This window comes from Miniopterus natalensis, chromosome X (genome assembly GCF_054644295.1).
Source record: "Miniopterus natalensis isolate mMinNat1 chromosome X, mMinNat1.hap1, whole genome shotgun sequence".
Taxonomy (NCBI): domain Eukaryota; kingdom Metazoa; phylum Chordata; class Mammalia; order Chiroptera; family Miniopteridae; genus Miniopterus; species Miniopterus natalensis.
In genome coordinates, this window is record NC_142103.1 from 91243485 (window position 1) to 91263128 (window position 19644).

The following is a 19644-nucleotide window of genomic DNA, read 5'->3' on the forward strand; positions in this document are numbered from 1 at the left end:
CCAGTTTGCCTTCACTCCTATCGCCCTGCGACATGTGTTTGTCTGAAAACTCCACTCAGGCCACAGAACTGCTTTGCCTGAACAGGGAGAGCCAGAAGTTTCTGGTAATTTATGACCCCCCCAAACCGTGATCCTTAACTACTGAGGCGGGCCGGCTGGTGCAAGGGTATAAATACCCCAGCTTCTTTGCTCTCTGGTTGAGACAACTCTAGGTGTGGTCTATGTTGTGTCCAGAGGACAGCAACTTGAACACTAATTCAGGGTTACCCTCTGTGGAACTTTGCTTGATATATACACTTTTGAGGGGCCTTTTCCCCCCTGCCCCACTTCTATTTGCCTACCGTTTTTTCATTGTTTGTTTGTTTCTTTGGTTTTCTGCCAAAAAGACTTCCTAATAAACCACTTTTATGCAGAGCTTCACCTCGGGGTCTGCTTTTGGAAAGCCAAACTGAGAACTGAATGTGTCCTATAGGCTAACAATGCCTTAGCTGGCAGGACGTATCTGGGATTAAGTCTTATTTCATTATACTTTTCTCATGGTAGTATTTCTTAGAGGCTGTTTGTCCCTAGTAGATCTTTTCCCCTCCTGGCCAATAATCTCATGATTTTTATATTGATAAAAATGCAATGATTGATGACATGGATGAGGACCTTTCTACTCACTTGGGAAGGAGACTTACTGGAACCACTTCTTTGTCTTGAAAATCTACAGAACCACAGCCTTCATCTTAAAGAAGAGCACGCCAGGCTGATAAAACACACCTTGCAAACCCATTCTTTTTTAGTGAAAGAATATCACGGTTCCTATCAATTCCATTTACAAACTTGAACTGTAATTCATGCCCTCAAAGTCTTATCTTTTATTTGTCAAACAGCCAAAGAGGAATATTTGAAGTGAAACTTGATAAATTAATGGGTTTGGTAACTATTATGCAAAAACAGAAATCCTGGGAATTCTCTTTCATAGTATAAAAGGCTCACAGAAGGATACAAATGATTTTAAAGTATTTTGACGAGCAAATACTATCCTTTTCAATCTCCATTGTTATTCAGTATTTTTTTAAACAAAACCATGACCCCAAACAGCTACTTACTGGCAAAATATTTGCATCTGTTGGAGTTTGATTTGCTCCAGCTGAACCAGACCTTGAGATTGCCAGTTGGCCTTCGCTCTCTCGCGGCCGCCCCTGAGCTATCTAGCCCTGCGCCCTTCTCGGCCTGGCTCTCCTGGATGTGATAAATCAGGCCTTTGAAACTATCGGTGGGCTTACTATTTTTTTCTAGTTAACCTTCATACCCTCTTTCTTTTTGCTTCATTACTTTATTTATTCATTTGAGGTTATTAAAAAAGATGGTTTATACAGTCACTCACTGAACCTCACATACAACTTAACCTGGTTGCTGCTTACTAGACAAAAAAATGATTTTTTTTTTTTTTACTTCTAATAATCAAATAATTTGAAAAACGAAACAAGCAAGCAACCACTCACAGAACAAAAATCACTAGATCAGCCAGGCCGGGCGTGGCTGCGCGGTTATGCCCGGGTTGCGGGCTCGATCCCCAGCAGGGGGCGTGCGGGAGGCAGCCGATCAATGACTCTCTCATCATTGATGTTTCTCTCTCTCTCCCTCTCCCTTCCTCTCTCTGAAATCAATAAAGGTATATATTTTTTAAAAATCACTAGATCAGTATCTGTCCCTCTCAAGGGAAAGTTTTGACGCTTTTTTCAGTTGCTCACCGCGCTGCCTCGGTCACGGGCGTTGCAATCGCAGGGGCGGCTGCTCCACCGGCAGGCCTCGGACCTGGAGCATCTGGAAGCATCAACGGGAAGCCGGTTAGAGATTCTGAATCTTTGGCTCTCCCCAGACTACTAAACCAAGATCCCCTTTTTGTAAGATTTTCCAGGGAATTCACATGTACGTTAAAGTTTGAAAAGCCCTGTAGAGGGCAGGTGATAGTGTTTATTGTTGAAACCAATTAGTCTTTTTCGTTTCTTATTTGGGTAATATGTTACAATGAAAGGAAGCAGCACCGGCCTGGCATTCTTTTAAAAATGGCATTAGGTTAAGGTATAAATATACTCTAGAGATAAAAATGGCACGTGTTAAAACAGTTCTGTCAGTTACAGATTATATAGAATTTTTGCTTTACATCTTTGAAGCGCGGAAAACAAAATTATCTTTTAAACCAGTATTCCAAAAAAAAATGATTATCATCTTTCAATTGCCTACGTAGCATATTCCACAAAACAATACTGAAAAACAAATACGCTGTGTTGCCAGCAAGGTTTGTCTGAGTTACAAAGATCTAAATTATTCAGACTATCTTGACACTTTTACAATGTAGAATATTTTCTATCCAAGCGAAAATATGATATCTGTTACCTGAATAGATATGACCTCAAATTGTGTAAGCTGTTTGCTTGTAAGGTTAAATAGCTGCTTCTTATACTATTTTATAAAGTAAGAAGTGTCTCTTAGAACAACCAAATGTATACAAATACAATGTTGGCCTTTCCAGAAGAAACTGTTGTCAACTAAAACTTTCAAATTTTTCTGAGGCTCCTTATTACATGGAAACTTTATTTGTTTTTATTGTCTAAAATGGTAGAGCCTGTACTGAGGTTGCATATGCCTTATAAGATTAGTCCCTATTTTTACTGCAAATTTTAATCATTAATTTTGTAAAAGTTTATGATTTAATATTTTAAAAGGGCACTATTTAGAGTCAAATCGCAATAAAATAGAAAAATATTTATGAAAGTGGACTGCACTAGTTTTTATTACATTTTAAATTATATCGAATACATGATGTATGAGTGTTTTTTCCTTAACGGTGCCTCTTTACAGAGAACCCCTACCTTTGGTGGGTTTTTGTCGTCTTTGTTGCTACATTTGCTTTAACTGGGTTACTTTCACTCTATGCGATACCACTGTCATATGGTGGCAGGTTGTCATCATCAACTATAATTTCTTATTCTATGCCCTGGAGCATGGAGAGAACAAATTTGTTTTCATATACCATTAGCTGATACTCCAGCAATCGTTTGCATGCCTATTTATGAAGAATGCAGACTTGATATTGGGAATGCAATAATAGAGAAAACATAGCCTCTACCCACAACGACTCATACTCAAATTGGAGATGATGGACAAATAAAAATAAAATTGTTGTTGGATACTAGAAGCCTTGGCTTATCAAAGGCGATCCAGATGCACATGAGAGGGACACTGAACTTCTATGCACGAGATCAACTTTCTCTGCAATGCGATGTTGGGAGGAATCTCTCTTAAAAGCCTGTACACAGTTCAGATGGATTGTCAATGTATATAACCATTTTGTAAAGTGTTTAGCCTCAGTACCGCATGGATTATAAACTGGCAGTTTCATTTTGATTTATTTGGAACCAGGAGTTGCACATCTAAGAATTTCGTTGGATAGCAAACATGTACACAAAGATCTACGCAGAAGAATATTCACTCTGGTATTGCTCATGCTAATGCAGTGCAGCAGCTAGGCCGCCGTTAAGATGATGCTGTGGAACACATTCAATGACAATGAAGAGTATATTAAATGAAAAAATTACAAATTAAAATGGATGACATTATCTCACTTAAGAAAGAAAAGATGAGGCCATGTATGAGTGTAGAAAATGTCAAACTGTGTGTGTGTGTGTGTGTGTGTGTGTGTGTATATATATATATATATACATACTCAGAGTGGCTACCTCTAGATGGTAATATTGAGAAAAAATTGAAACTCTATCCATATTCCATTTCATGTGTACTTCCTGACAATAATTAAACTAATCTTTTTTGTTTTGATATTTTATAAAGGTGACTTTTATTTCATACTCATCCAGAGTACCTTATACAATTATTTATACATCTCCTTCCTTACAGAGGCGAATATTCTCTCTCTCTCTGTCATAGTGTTTCTGTGACTCCCTTTCCACACCATTTCTCACTGACATTTTCCTCTATTACATGAGAAAAAAAAAAAGAAAAAGGATAGTACCATTTCTCTAGGTCTTGGACACAGATTTTTTTTCAATGTTAATTGCCTGGTCAATGAAACCCGGTCATTCTACTGTCCCCCAAATGAAGCACTTGTAAATCTCTTTTTATTAGTCTCATTCTGATTTACTGTATCTAAATATTCTTCTTCATTTCACTAGTAATATGTAATTCAATAAGCATTTATTAATCACCTACTGCAAGATAGCATAGCTTAATACCAGAAACATTGGGAAAATACAGCTAAATAAGGGGGGAAATGTCACTGTATTAGGCGAAGCTGATTATGACTTCATTCTGGGATATGGCCCCATCAATATCTCTTCTAGAAGTCTGCCCATCATGGCTACTCCCTCGTATGGAGAAATAACCAAACTTACTGGGCCTAAGTCAATTATCCTTAAAGTAGATTTCAGGCTGTTCACAGACACCTGACATTCTACTAAAATTATAAATAAAACCAAATGCACATTTTATGTGGTAAAACAGTTTTCATCAGATTCTCTGAATAGTGATTCTTAACCCTGAGCATTAAGAGTATCTAGGGAACTTTCAAAAATTACCTATGCCAACAGCTCGTTCCAGACTAAATAAATTATATCTCAGGGGATGCTATAAGGGGCCTTGACCAGAAAAATCTTAAAGGAGCCATTTTAGATGATGAAGTCCATATTAATGGTAAGTCAAAATGCACCAGGTATATAAAACCCTACCAAACACAGGGTCTTATCTCCCCAAGTAATCCATTCTAAAGGGTTGTAATTGGCAGCAAGATATAAGTGAGTTTTTTCTTCTTATGTATGCCAAAATCCATCTTAAAGTGGGAAGGACACTTAGGAAGGTTAGGAAGTGTTCTGTTTATATGAATTTACCTAAGCAGATGTATACAATGCCATGATTTCTATCTCAGATATTAACCTCCCTTAGCTCATAAACTTGATTTATAATAGAACTTTAGAGAGAGAGGTCCTATAGGCTGAAGGGCAAAGATGATCCATTTTGCATCAAATACATGGGAGCATCAACTCAATGAGGACCCCAGAAAATGCAGTGAATGTCCTTTGGGTGCTCAGAGAATCTGCAACATCAGGAACAAGAGATGGCAATGTAGCACACAGTATTCTCATTTCCCGGAGTGCTGAGTGGTAGCTGCAGTCAGCTAGGGGAGAATGCACTCAAGTGCTGTTGCACGCCAGGAGCAGCAGTGTAAGGGTTTGAGGTCAAGAAACAAGAGATGTCCTCTCATGAGCACATTTGAGGCCCTCCCTGGTAACATCACACATAACTGGGAGAGATCTAGAGGGAAGGGACTGAAGTTCTGCCTCAGCAAATGGGGGCTAGAATTATTAAAATATGAGTTAATAATATACTCCCATTTTAACTTACCAATTGATAAAGGTTGGGGAAACTTAGTTATGAATAAATGTTTTGATTTCCTCCTTTAAACCACTTTATGACATAGGTAGATTTTTATCCCCATTTTTATGGGTAAAAAAAAAAAAAAAAATGGGGCTTTGTAGTAATAAATAACTTGACTGAGGCTGTGCAACTATTAAGAAGCCAGATCTGCTTGAGTCTAGTGGCGTAAAAGCTCATAAAACTGCATTCTTCAAAAATAATTATTGAATTTTTATTATGTACTATGTACTTTCCTCAGCAGAACAAACAGAAATTCTCTCAAGGTCCTAACTTCCAGTCTGCATTTAATGAGATTCTGAAATGTTTTTGGCGTGCAGTAAGGGAAGTAGACCAAGTGTGAGACTCAGAGCAACCATTAATCTTGAAAAACGTAATAGTGTCTAAGACAAGTATTCTGTATGTTATTTCACAAGCTACACATAGACATTCATTTCAATATTTTAGTATTCTGATGTCTATGAATGCTAACTTTATTCCCAAATAAAGTCTCTGTGTACGGCTTAACCTTCAGGAGAAATTTTGTGACATGGAGGTTGGATTTCTCTCACAGCCCATCTTGTTTAATTGTGCCCTGTCGTTTCATGTTTATTTTAGAATATTATGCTCTTTTAACAGTTTGTGATATTTACTAAACTACATTCTCTACAACAAAGAACAGTATGGAAACAGTATAGAATTAGCACTAAGTCCTATGGTACAGACTTATTTTTGGATTCAACTAAACTTCTTCAGGTTTCTGAAAACAACTATTAGACAAAAATTGAAAATATGTAAAATTGAGAGACCAATGCAAATATAAATGTATTCTAAGACTACATGGCTGTTGATTGCCAAGAAGACAATTAGAAAATACTTTAATTAGGAGTGTACTTATATTTCTACTGACACTGGAACAATTAATTTCCATTCATTAAGGTTCTCTGTCATTATTATAGTCATTTGTGGCTTTCAATTAATGGTATTAGAGTCTACAAAACTATATTTGTGTTGCACATGCTTTTTACCGAATAGAATCAGTTATAATTTTATGTGTTATTTGTTGTGAAAGAAAAGTGTCTTTATTGTTATAGGAATAATTATTGGTCACAAAAGAACTATAAATGGAAATTTAATTTATTAATTTGCCCTCAGTTCTTCCCTGCTGAAGACATTATCTTTATTCCGCCTCACGAGTGAATGAATGTTTAGGCTGAGCTGACTTAGAAATGAATAGTGTTATCCCAGCAGAATTTTCGTTATGCTCTATCCTTACTCATTATCATGATCATGATGACTGAACATTATATCCCACATCTTTTATAATCTCTCTGCTAAATATAGAAATGGCCTTTGAAATCAGGTAGGATGGAGCATTTGAGAAGAATTGCATAGTGTTTAAGACCTGTTTGGACGTCAGTCACTGCTTTATCACCTGCTGGCAGTGTGGTCCTAAGCAAGTTACCTAACCTCTCTGAATCCCAGTTTCTTACTTGTAAAATAATGGTGATAACAGTACATAGGACTGCTCTGAAAATTAAATGAAATGATGTAACGTGAACAAAGGAGCCTGGGCTATAGTGTGGGTAGTAGATTGTGTTCTTGGTTTAAATTTTTCACCCTTCCTTTTGTCATGTGACTTTTCAAGGTCTCCCACTAAAGAGATAATGTATATTTTCCCGATATTTTACTTTGACCAACAGAGGAAGTGAGTGTCCTGGATCTTAGCTTAAGCCTTGAAGCCTCATATATTCTGCTCGTACCCTTGTGCCTCTGCTAAAACCATGAGCAGAATCTTACCTGGTTAATGCACAGGTCTAATGGGGATTGAGACAAATGAAACAGTCACTCCAGCCAACTCAGTGAGAAGTAGGCCATGCTGGCTGCCACAGCCTGCAACAGAAATGCCAAACTGAGTCAATCCCCACATCAGCCAAACCCATGGCAACCCAGAGGCATCTGAGCAATGATAGTTTGGTGCTTTAAGCCACTGACTTTAAGGGTAGTTTGTTGTTGTTTTTAATGTTTTTATTGATTTCAGAGAGAGGAAGGGGGAGAGAGAGAGAGATAAAAACAGCAATGATGAGAGAGAGCCATTGACCAGCTGCCTCCTGCACGCCCCTCACTGGGGATCAAGCCCACAACCCAGGCTTGTGCCCTGACCGGGAATCAAACCATGACCTCCTGGTTCATAGGTTGACACTCAACCACTGAGCCATGCCGGCCAGGCTTAAGGGTAGTTTTTATGCAAGAAACATGGACTGATGCAGTGCATGGTCAATAAAGATAAGCCATAGCTGTTATTATTTACTATCATTTGAACTAGAAGCCTAATAAAAACAAATAAAACAAAACAGCATGATAATCAGTAAGGCACAGAACTCTATTTTCTAAACCTGAGGCTGTTTTTAAGAAATACTGTTTTATCTACTCTTGTTTGTTTTCTGAAACCTCTGTTGGCAGACAGCACCTTCTTCAAGAAAAGGAAATGCAACCAGTCAGGGAGAGTTTATTCTAATCTGCCACTTCTCTAAGGAAAATAGAATCCTATAATAAACCATCTTGCGATCACGGATGAATAACTGTAATGGCATTGCTACAAATACATCACACATGCAAACCCCGAACACATCTCCCTCCCACAGATTCTTCCACAAATACCCTGCTGCATCTCATGGAAGCACTTGCAGCCTTTCTTCCGGAGGCCTCAATCTGTGGCTCTCGGCAGCAGTCAAGTCAGAAATAGTCATTTGAGCTGCGACAGAGGGTGGGGTCAGGAGACACAGGTTTTTACAAGAAATTAAAGGGCAGAATGGGGAGGAGAGCTGAAGGCAGAGGTACTTAATTGTCCAAACTTTTAACTGCTCACAAATTTGAAGCTTTTAAAAGCACATAAAAATAGAAATGTCCTTCAGCTGAATGCAGTGTACAACTTGGAGTCTTCCTTTTTGGGGTGCATGCTGCATTGATATTGAGCATGTACAGGGGCATCGTTTGTGGGTTTTGGTGTAAAAGAAGACTGCATGATTAAATCTGGTTTAAAATACAAATAAAAGGGGTGCCGTAATCCTGCACCAATCCAACTAGATAACTCTAAGAAATGGGGAGCATTATTATAAAGGATCAAATAATAATAATAATAATGATGGTTTAAAAAGCTGTCCACCATCAAGTTAAATTTTGAATTCCGGAGAGAAATTGCAGTTTGTTTCTATATATTGCTTTGCCCTTCAGCTCAGCTGTTGGCTCTGCATTAATATTCAGGGAGCCTCAGTGCCAGTCCCCGTGATTCACTGAGGTATTATGAACATGCAAATGAGCAAGAGCTTTTTATGTCCACGGTTTGTCTTTCTTAGATGTCTGAAGGAATAATTGGATCCAATCAGCTACTGATAACTTGTATATAGATAACTATTGTTCTGGAACCTAAAACCATTTAACAACTATTCTTAGACCAGAGCCCAAAGTGTTGATTTCAATCAATCTCTTGAAAAGACTACTCCTACTCTTGTCTTAAATTGACTGACTTAGAGGTCAAAGTGTCACATTATTTTAACTTCTTAGATTATAGTGACCACATTTTGGAGTGAGCAGTACACAAAGAGTGGAATTTGTATTAGTTACTCACCTTTTATTTTTCTCTGGGTCTTTATTCATTTTCCCTGGGTATTTAAAAATCAGAGATGCAAGAGTTGGTGGACTGTTTCAAGTACATGAATTCTAGAGCTTCTGAAGTGTGGTTATAGAATCGACAGAAGGAAGTTGTAGGAGAGAGAAAAAATAATTTCTCTTATTCAGCAGTAATTAATGATTGATTTAAAAAATTTCAATATAGCTTTATTGATTTCAGAGAGAGGAAGGGAAGGGGAAGAGAGAAACATCAATGATGAGAGAGTCATTGATGGGCTGCCTCCTGCACCTCTCTTACTGGGGATCCAGCCCATGACCCAGGCATGTGCCCTGACCAGGAACCGAACCACAATCTCCTGGGTCTTAGGTCGATGCTCAACCGCTGAGCCACATCCAGCTGGGCCTTAGGAATAAACAACCAAGGGAGTAAAAGACCTGTGCTCAGAAAACTACAGAAAGTTGAAAAAAGAGATAGAAAATATAAACACGTGGAACAATATACTGTGTTCATGGATTGGTAGAATCAACATCATTAAAATGTCCATACTACATAAAGCAATCTATAGCTTCAATGCAATCCCTATAAAAATACCAAAGGCATATTTCACAGATCTAGAACAAACATGCCAAAAATGTGTATGGAACCAAAAAAGTCCCTGAATAGCTCAGAAATCTTGAGAAAGAAAAACAAAGTTGGAGGGATCACAATACTGGATATCAAGCTATACTAAAAAGCCAATGTAATAAAAACAACCTAGTACTGGCACAAGAACAGGCATATAGGTCAATGGAACAGAACAGAGAACCCAGAAATCGACCCACAATATTATGATTAATATTTGACAAAGGAGGCAAGGGCATACAATGGAGTAAAGACAGTCTCTTCAATAAATGGTGTTGGAAAATTAGGTAAATGCAAAAAAATGAAACTAGAACACCAACTTACACCAAAAACAAAAATAAACTCAAAATGGACAAAAGGCTTAGATGTAAGTCGTGAAACCATAAAAATCCTGGAAGAAAACGTAAGCAGCAAAATAGACATCCCACAAAACGAAATTTTCACTGATACTATGCCTAGGACAAGAGAAACAAAGGAAAAAATGAACAAATGGGACTACATCAAAATAAAAAGCTTCTGCACGGCAAAGGAAACCAGCATCAAAATGAAAATGGAACCCATTGTATAGAACATATTTGCCAATGACACATCTGATAAGGAGCTAATTTCCAAAATATATAAAGTACTCATACAACTTAACAAAAGGAACAAACAATCCAATTAAAAAATGGGCAAGGGACCTGAATAGACACTTCTCCAAAGAGGACATACAAATGACCAAGAGACATGAAAAAATGCTCAATGTCCTAATCATCAGAGAGGTGCAAATTAAAACCACAATGAGATATCACCTCACACCTGTCAGAATGGCTCCATCAACAAGTCAAGGAACTACAAGTGCTGGCGAGGGTGTGGAGAAAGGGGACCCTAGTGCACTGCTGGTGGGGATGCAGACTGGGGCAGCCACTATGGAAAGAAGTATGGAGTTTCCTCAAAAGATTAAAAATGGAGCTGCCATTTGACCCAGTGATCCCACTTCCAGGAATATATCCTAAGAATCCTGAAACATTTATCAGAAAGAATATATGCAGCCCTATGTTCATAGCAACACAATTTACAATAGCCAAGATATGGAAACAACCCAAGTGCCCATCAGTAGATGAGTGGATAAAAAAGCTGTGGGACATTCACACCATGGAATACTATGCAGCTGTAAAAAAGGAAGCATCTCTTACCCTTTGAGACAGCAGGGATGGACCTGGAGAGTATTATGCTAAGCGAAATAAGCCAGGCAGAGAAAAACAAATATCACATGATCTCACTTATATGTGGAATCTAATGAGCAAAATGAACTGATGAACAAAATAGATCCAGAGACATAGAAGCATGGAACAGACTGAAGATTCTCGGGGGTGGGGTGGGGGATGGGAAGGATTAACCAAAGAACTTATATGCATATATGCAAAACCCATGGACATAGACAATAGTGTGGTGAAAGCCTGTGGAGCGGAAGGGAGTAGGGAGGAGGGGGTCAATGCCAGAATAAAAGGGACATCTGTAGTACTTTCAACAATAAAGATAAATTAAAAATATATATAACTATGTATGGTGCCTGTTGGGTACTGGAAATATCAGGGGGAACACATTTTAAAGTATAGGATTGTCTAACTATTTTGTATACCTGAAACTAATACAAAATAATATTGAATGTAGACTATAATTGAAAAAAAAAATTAAAAACAAAAGAGACTTAAAATGTCAATGACAGTATAAAGAATTAGAGAAAATGTATCTCCTAGAACTCCTGTTTGGAAGTATATTGAACACAATTACCAGGTATATTTACTTTGGCAAGCCACATAGCATGAGCCTGCTCTAAGAGGATAGTCTTTTATTCTTTCACCATCCTTCATTTAACATCCTTATATTTTTTCCAGCTTTATTGAGGAATGATTGACAAATAAATATTGTATATATTTAAGGTGTACAATGTGTTGTTTTGATATATGTACACATTGTAAAATGATTATACAGTGGAGGGAATTCACATATCACCTCAGATACTTACCATTTTTTCTATAGTGAGAACACTTAAGATCTACTCTCTTAGCGCATTTTAAGTATACAATATATGGGGGTGGGCAAAAGTATGTTTACAATTGTGAGTATGCAAAACACAGAGTTTATCCTTGTATTCATTCATTTTTGTATTATTTATTTGTATTGTTTGTCTTATTATTACTGTTATTATTTCATATCCTTACTTAGGATTTCTCTTTTGGGTAGTGATGGTTGGTAATTTAACCTGCTTTTGCCCACTCCTGTATTATTATTAACTATAGTCACCATGCTGTACATTAGGCCTTCAGAACTTATTTAACTTATAACTGAATGCTTTTGCCCTTTGATCAATATATTCCCTTTTCCCCAACTCCTCACCATTCTACTATCGGTTACTATGAGTTGAACATGTTTTCTTTTTGATTCCACATATAAGTGAGGTAATGTCATAATGTCATGCAGTATTTCTCTCTCTGTGTCTGACTTACTTGACTTTGCATAATGTTCATGGGTTCATGCCCCCTGTCACAAATGGTAGGATTTCCATCTTTTTAAAGGCTGAATAATATTCTACTGTATTCATGCCACATTTTACTTTTCTAGTCATCTGTTGACAGACTCTTAGAATGTTTCTGTAACTTGGCTACTGTGACTAATGCTGCAAAGAACATGGGAGTGCAGATGTCTCTTCGAATTAGTGATCTTGTTTCCTTCACATATATACCCAGAGGTGGGATTGCTGGGCCACATGGTGGTTCTATTTTGAATTTTTTGAGGAAATTCCTTACTGTTTTCCAGAATGGTTCTAACAATTTACATTCCCACTAACAGTATACAAGGGTTGCTTTTCCTCCGCTACTTATAAAGGACTTTAAAAAGTCACAATAGCCTGGCTGGTGTGGCTTAGTGGTTGAACATCAACCCATGAACCAAGAAGTCACTGATTCGATTCCCTGTCAAGGCACATGCCAGGGTTGCAGGCTCGCATGTAGGAGGCAGCCGATCAATGATGTTTCTCTCTCATCAATGTTTCTATCTCTTTATTCCTCTCTAAAAGTCAATATAAAAAAATTAAAAGTAACAACAGAGGATCATTAGATTTTTTACTAAGAGGGTAAAACCAATGAATGATGATCTGACTGATGTCAGAGAGTGGGCTATAGTAATTTAGAGGCAGGGTATTTTTGACAAGCAGATTTGTCCATCTTCCGACCCTTGCACACAATAATCAACTTGTCCCCCAAATAAAAACTGAACAAATATTAAAAGTGTAGTGGTTTGAATAAGCCAAATTGTGAGTGCTGTGGCAGAGACATATACTGCCCATTAATTTCCAGAATGTCACTTCACTGATTAGACTCTGGATGGCAGCTACCTCCTTCCTCACCACTCCGTTCAGAGCATCCGATCCAGTATCGTGCAGCTGGTTCCAGACAGAGGAACATCATTGTTAAGTCAATGATATTGTGGATTAATGCACTAGGTCTATATAAGAAAATACAACTACATAAAAAGAAGAAACAGTTACTATAAATGAGCTTAATTTCTCTGCATTTATCCCCTTCTTATTTTCCATTTCATAGAAACTGAATTCCTAATCATAGTAAAAAAAATTTAATGGTAATTGTAATTTGTTTAAAAATAATTCAGCGTGGACAGTTTATGCACTCTAACCAGGAATCCCCATGCCGGGGACAGTCAGGTATTACTTTGTCAGAGAGGACAGGCTCCCCTCCAGAGGCAGTGATCACAAACACATTAGCTATCTTTGTCTTTGATCAGACCCAGATGTTTTGCTAATAGCCGTATTTCATATCAGAAATGGCTTTTATTGATTAAGTTAGTGGCTAGCTATTAATTAGCATGACACCTGTTAGGAATGGATGGTGATTACTGAGACAAAAAAATTTTCAACTTACATGAATTGGCTAAAATAGTATAAATACGCTCCTCACCCATGAATACAAAGGACATAAGAATCCAGAAAGCTTTGTAGCCTCTACCTTTAGAAATGGGCCAAAGACTTGGTATGTAAGCTATTCTGTATCCTGCCTTTGGTTTAGAAAGATGCTGGTTGCCTAATGCTGGCTATAAGAGTACCGGAGTTCTGGAATACTACGCAGCTGTGAAGAAGAAGGATCTTGTACCCTTTGGGACCGCATGGAGGGACCTGGAGAGTATTATGCTAAGCAAAATAAACCAGGCAGAGAAAGACAAACATCACATGATCTCACTCGTATGTGGAATCTAAAGAACATCATAAACTGATGAACAAAATAGATCCAGTGACATGGAAGCATGGATCAGGCTGACGAATCTCAGAGGGAAGGTGGGGGTGGGTGGGGAGAGATTAACCAAAAAATTTATACACATCTATGCATAACCCATGGACACAGACAATAGTGTGGGGAAGGCGTAAGGGAAGAGTGGGTGCAAGGTGGAAGGGGCCAATGGGGAAAAAGGGGACATCTGTAATATTTTGAACAATAAAAAAAAAAAGTGACACCTTATTAGAAAAGAAAAATGGGACTACAAATGTGATCTTTAAACCCCTAGCCCACTTTACTGTTTTATCAGATAATGCATTTTTATTCAAGCTGAAGAAAACAGAGTGTTTGGAATTAGAATATTAAACTTAGCAGAAAGTAAAAAAAAAAAGAGTAACTGAGTTCTACTTCTAGGATATTGTCCAGTGTTGAGCCAATACCTAAAATGACAGACACCTAAGACTTCGTCAAGCTTACAGAATAGGCTACATGAGCCATTTTTGTCTCTATTAATAAATGTTTCTATTATGACAGAGCTTGTTCTGAGACTTGATTTTACAATAACCTGGATGCAATGTTTAAGGGAAGTAGCTAACCCTTATTCATACAAAATATTTTGTTTTTTTAAAAGCACACACAAAAAAAGAAAGCCCCAAAAATGTTGCATGTTCAAATTTGCTTAGGGTGGTCCTCAACAGAATACTAATAGTATCTCCATTTTAAATTCTCTACATTAGTAGATCCTGTCTACTAGAGAGATCTTTTAAAAATGTGTTATTGTAGTACAATTTATATTCACTAAATAACTTTTATAACTGCTAAACACCATCTTCATCTCCAAGCTCAAACTTCCATGAAAAAAAAAGTAAATCAGCAAGTTATATCAGATAATAGCATTGTTTTAGATGAGGAAATTATATACTTTTTTATTATATAAGCCAAATTTATTTTCTGAAAGATTATTTTACATGCAAGAAGCTATTGATTTAGGGTTTTTAATAAATGTTAGTCAAATAACAACTCAATGAGACTTGTAAATAATGATTAAAAATGGGAAATTTTTATGTAGCTGTAGTAATGTTAAGTAGCAAGGGTCTCCAATGCAACAAATTTAAAAAACAAGAGACAGAAGTGAAACTTTTTGCCTGTTGTTCAATAATTCCCCACTTCTCCCTCTCTGCAGTCCCTGGTAACCACCATTCCAGTCTTTGATTTTATGAATTTGACTGGTTTTGATACAGCACCTCATATAAGTGGAATCACACAGTACCTATCTTTCTGTGTCTGGCTTATTTCTCTTACTTCCTATAGTTAATGATAATGTATAGCACACTTAAAATCTGTTAGGAGGATTTAAAAAAAGAAGAGACAAAAGCTATTTTGCTCAAAACTCACTCGATTAAACCAAGGATCAACCTAACAAGCTATTGTCTGAATAAGTTAATGTTTCTTCAAAGAACCCATGAGTCTATTGTATGGCAGGCATGGTGTCACACACAGGGGACACTGTAATGAAAAGATTGGGCTTGCCCTTAAAGAATTCCTATCCAGCCAGCAATAACTAACTATTAATCTTTATATAATATGATCAAAGCTGTATTGGAGACAGTACTATTTAGAACAAGGTTCCAGTTTTCGTTTTGGTATTTATTAACTGGGAAGCTTTGGGGAAAGCATTTAACCTCCCTGAGATTCAGTTTCTTCATCTGTAAAAATGAGATAACAATGCCTGTCTCACAGAGTGCTCATGTTGTCATGAGGATTAAATATACTAATGTATTAAAAAAGCTTACAGGAGGCTGATGAAGGAGCTTGAAGAAATCCACAAGTGTGGAATGAAAAACTTCTGTAACCTCCAGGTTGATGAAGCCAATTTATTGACTTGGCAAGAGCTTATTGTTCCTGACAACCGTCCATATGATAAGGGGGCCTTCAGAATCAAAATCAACTTTCCAGCAGAGTACCCATTCAAACCACGGAAGATCGCATTTATAACAAAATTCTATCACCCCAACGTCAATGAAAAGGAGCAGGTCTGCCTGCCAGTAATTAGTACTGAAAACTGGAAGCCAGCAACCAAAACCAACCAAGTAATCCAGTCCCTCACTGCACTGGTGAAGATCCCCAACCCGAGCACCCCCTTGGGCTCACTTGGCTGAAGAATGCTCTAAAGACCATAAAAAATTCTGTAAGGAGAACTTTTACAAAGAAATATGGGGAAAAGCTACCTGTGGACTAACGTCTGCCATGACTGATTCCACCGAGTGTGAGCAGAGACCTCAGCAGTGCATTCAGACACCCCACAAAGCAGGACTGGAAAATTGACACATGCCTGGCATTTGCCCGTGGCGGTTACTTTCTACAGTTTTCTCAATCAAAAGTGGTCTAGGTAACCTATAAAGATGTTCGAGTTCTGCTTTCAAAAAGAAAATGCTTACCTCAATGCCTGGTGTACTTTATAGCAGACAATCTCTTAAGGCTGGATTGAGCAATTGTCCTCAGTGCTCCCATAAAGCATGCTGACAGCTGCTCTCCACGCCCTGAGTGCGCATGGCTGGAAGGCTGTTCTCCACTGCACCCTTGAATGCCTGTCCCCATCAGTTGAGTTATTTGCTTATCAAGGAGTCACTTATGCTGTGTCCCCTCAAATTTGTTGTTCCAATGTGAGCTGTTAAAATATGTGGAAGAAGCACTTGTAAAAATCATATTCTAGAAATTTTTTTGACCTAAAGTGCTTCCTAAGTGTCTTTGAGTTTCCACCTTATTAATAAAAAAAAAAGTGTAGATGATGCATATGACTGTGGAACTTTGATTTACAAAATAAAGCTCAAAGAAGCAGTCTTGGCACTACATCAAAAACTTGGTAAATGCAAATACATGAATTCTAAGTTAAAACGAGTTGCAAATTAAAATTTATTGATATTTAAGTTAAAAGAGCATTTAAAGTATACATACATATATGAACATACATATACATACATATATAGGTATTGTGCTTATTTCCTATGTATTGGACTTTTTTGATTAATTGACTAGTCACCCATTTCTGGCTACTTCAGAGCAGAATGTTTCTAGTGGAAGCATAATAATGTTAACAAAAATTAAAATATATTTAAAAAATCAATGGTGGATACTTGTCTTTCTCTGCCTGGCTTATTTCGCTTCGCATAGTACTCTCCAAGTCCCTCCATGTTGTCCCAAAGGGTATGAGATCCTTCTTTTTCACAGCTGCATAGTATTCCGTGGTGTAAATGTCCCACAACTTTTTACCCACTCATCTACTGATGGGCGCTTGGGTCGTTTCATTCATATGTGGAATCTGATGAACAAAATAAACTGATAAGCAAAATAGATACAGATATATAGAGCCATGGAGCAGTTGGACGAATTTCAGAGGAAAGGCGGGGGTGGGTGGTGAGTGGGGAGAGATTAATCAAGGAATTTGTATGCATATATGCATGACCTATGGACAAAGATAATAGTGTGGAGGGGGCCCGAGGGGGGGGGGTGGATACCGGGTGGAGGGGATCATTGTGGAGGGAAAGGGGACATCTGTAATACTTTTAACAATAAAGAAAAAATATATCTTAAAAAATCAGTGGTGGATATGAGTGTATGAAAGCTGGTTCTGTCCAGGGTGAAGGTTAGGGAATGTTATTCTTGAAAAACCTGATGAATGTAACACAGGATATATTTGTATTATGAGTATTTACATAAAAACTCAGCTATCGATTAGCTTGGCCAGGATAGTAATTGAATGTTTAATTCTAGTTAGAATTCTTTTGTAAATAAATATAATTTAGATAATTTCTAAATTAGCATTGTGCAGGGTTCTGTTTTATCTATCTATTTTATTCAAGTAAAATTTTTTTGGAAGTAGGGACAAAGCCTCAGCATTTTTGTGCTCATCACATTATGTGACATCTTGACTGGGTTAAAATATGTGATCAGTAACTTTTCCAAGGACAAATACCTTGAAATTACTGCTTTTCAGCTACTAAAATATAGCATCTGTTTTAAGCTTTACTTCCAGACTACTTGAAAAAAATAAATCATGTTATTTACATCTAAACTTGGAAGAGACATAAGTCTCATAAAGTGTGGCCAAATTCTTTGAATAATGCATGATTATTTCATAGACTAATGTGTCAATGAATTGGTCTCATTCTGCACAAATGTTACCTAAGATTTTTTTTCCATATTTTTCTTCAAATTTTAAGGAATAAAAATGTACTGGAGTGCACATTTCCTAGCAGATGCTGCATAAATCTTTATTCATAAATATTTAGATCTTGATTTGATGAGAAAAATATAAGATTACAGTATATGTCACGGTCTTTCCACCTAAGTGTATAAAAGTATTCTTGAATTATCCCTATTGCAGACGTAATGTCTTTACAAGTATTTTATTACGGGCAATGCATTTCCCCAAGGAAGAGTGTTTATAAATATATGAATCAAGGTGATGCATTTTGCTGGTATTATTTTCTTGTCTTCTTCCTGGATTTGCTTTCATTACTTCCAAGATATTTTACAACAAAATGAGCCAACAGGAATTGCCGTATTAAAGTAGACAAAGGATTCAGTTATTCTGGCAATATTATACAGATGTGGTTTTGCTACTGTTCTTAAAACTAGAGAAATGCATGTTTGCAACAGATTGTTGCTCTAAATGATTAGACTTTCTCCCAGATAATCTTAAGTTAAAGTTTATCTGTTTCGAATTCTTCATATTATGGTTCCCTAGAAGAATTTCATACCCTAAATTCCGCATCTGCTACCTGGCCTTCATGTCAGCTTAATCGTGTGTCTGTTTTTCTAACATTTGAAAGATGTATAAAAATCACTCTTATTGCTCTCACTTCAGAGTAATTTTGACCAATTTAGACAAATAAAGCAATCTAAAGTACTAAAAAAGTTGACAAAGAGTTGAAAATCTTGGTTCCTTCTGTTTTCTTTTAACCTTAGAATTGGGTGAGATTGTCCTTGACTGCGCTCCTGTTACTCCAGGTTTCAATGGTCCTGTTTTTTGGAATCGCTGCGCTCTGGAATAACAACGGCATGCAGGGCCTCGTCACTCTAAGTAGCTGCATCCTCTGTCCTCATGCCTGCTGATGTCCCACTGAGGGGGGACCCCCAGAATGCTCTCAAGGTGCTGGAGTTGGCAAAAGGGCCTAGCAACTAACTGGTGGATCTCAGGGGCTGACACCCGTTTCTCTTTTTGATTCTTTTGCACGTGGCTGAGCACACCTGATCAAGTCTCTTTGCCTTGAGACTTCGGTTTCTACAGGCCCACGACAGCGGGGACTTCACCTGTTTTGTTCACAACTGAACACCCAGAGCTCAGACGGTACCTCGCATGCAGCAGGCGCTCCACGCATACGATTGAAGGCAGGAGTGGAAAGAGCTGTGGTAATTAGTTACTGCAGTTGCTGAATCAGTGAGCTCATTCTCATATTTCGAAGCTAGATTTCAAAGCCATCTTGAAAGTGTTTCTATGGCATAGTGGTTAGAAGTAGAGAAGAAGTAGATCATTTCATTTAGGTACAGGGCAACAAAATAGATTTACAATATAGATACTCATTCGTTCTTTGTAAATGTCACTGGGATTACATTTATTACTGTGTTGTCTTTACTATTTAATTTAGGAAAGGAAACCACACATACCCGTACATAGAGCATACTCTCTTTGTTTTCATATTTTCTTTTTAA

General features: G+C 37.5%; 1 pseudogene; it reads left to right on the top strand.

Moving 5' to 3' along the window:
• The first annotated feature begins 32 nt into the window (after positions 1–32).
• LOC107539466 (ubiquitin-conjugating enzyme E2 L3 pseudogene) lies at positions 33–16171 on the top strand (annotated as a pseudogene).
• Positions 16172–19644: the final 3473 nt, after the last annotated feature.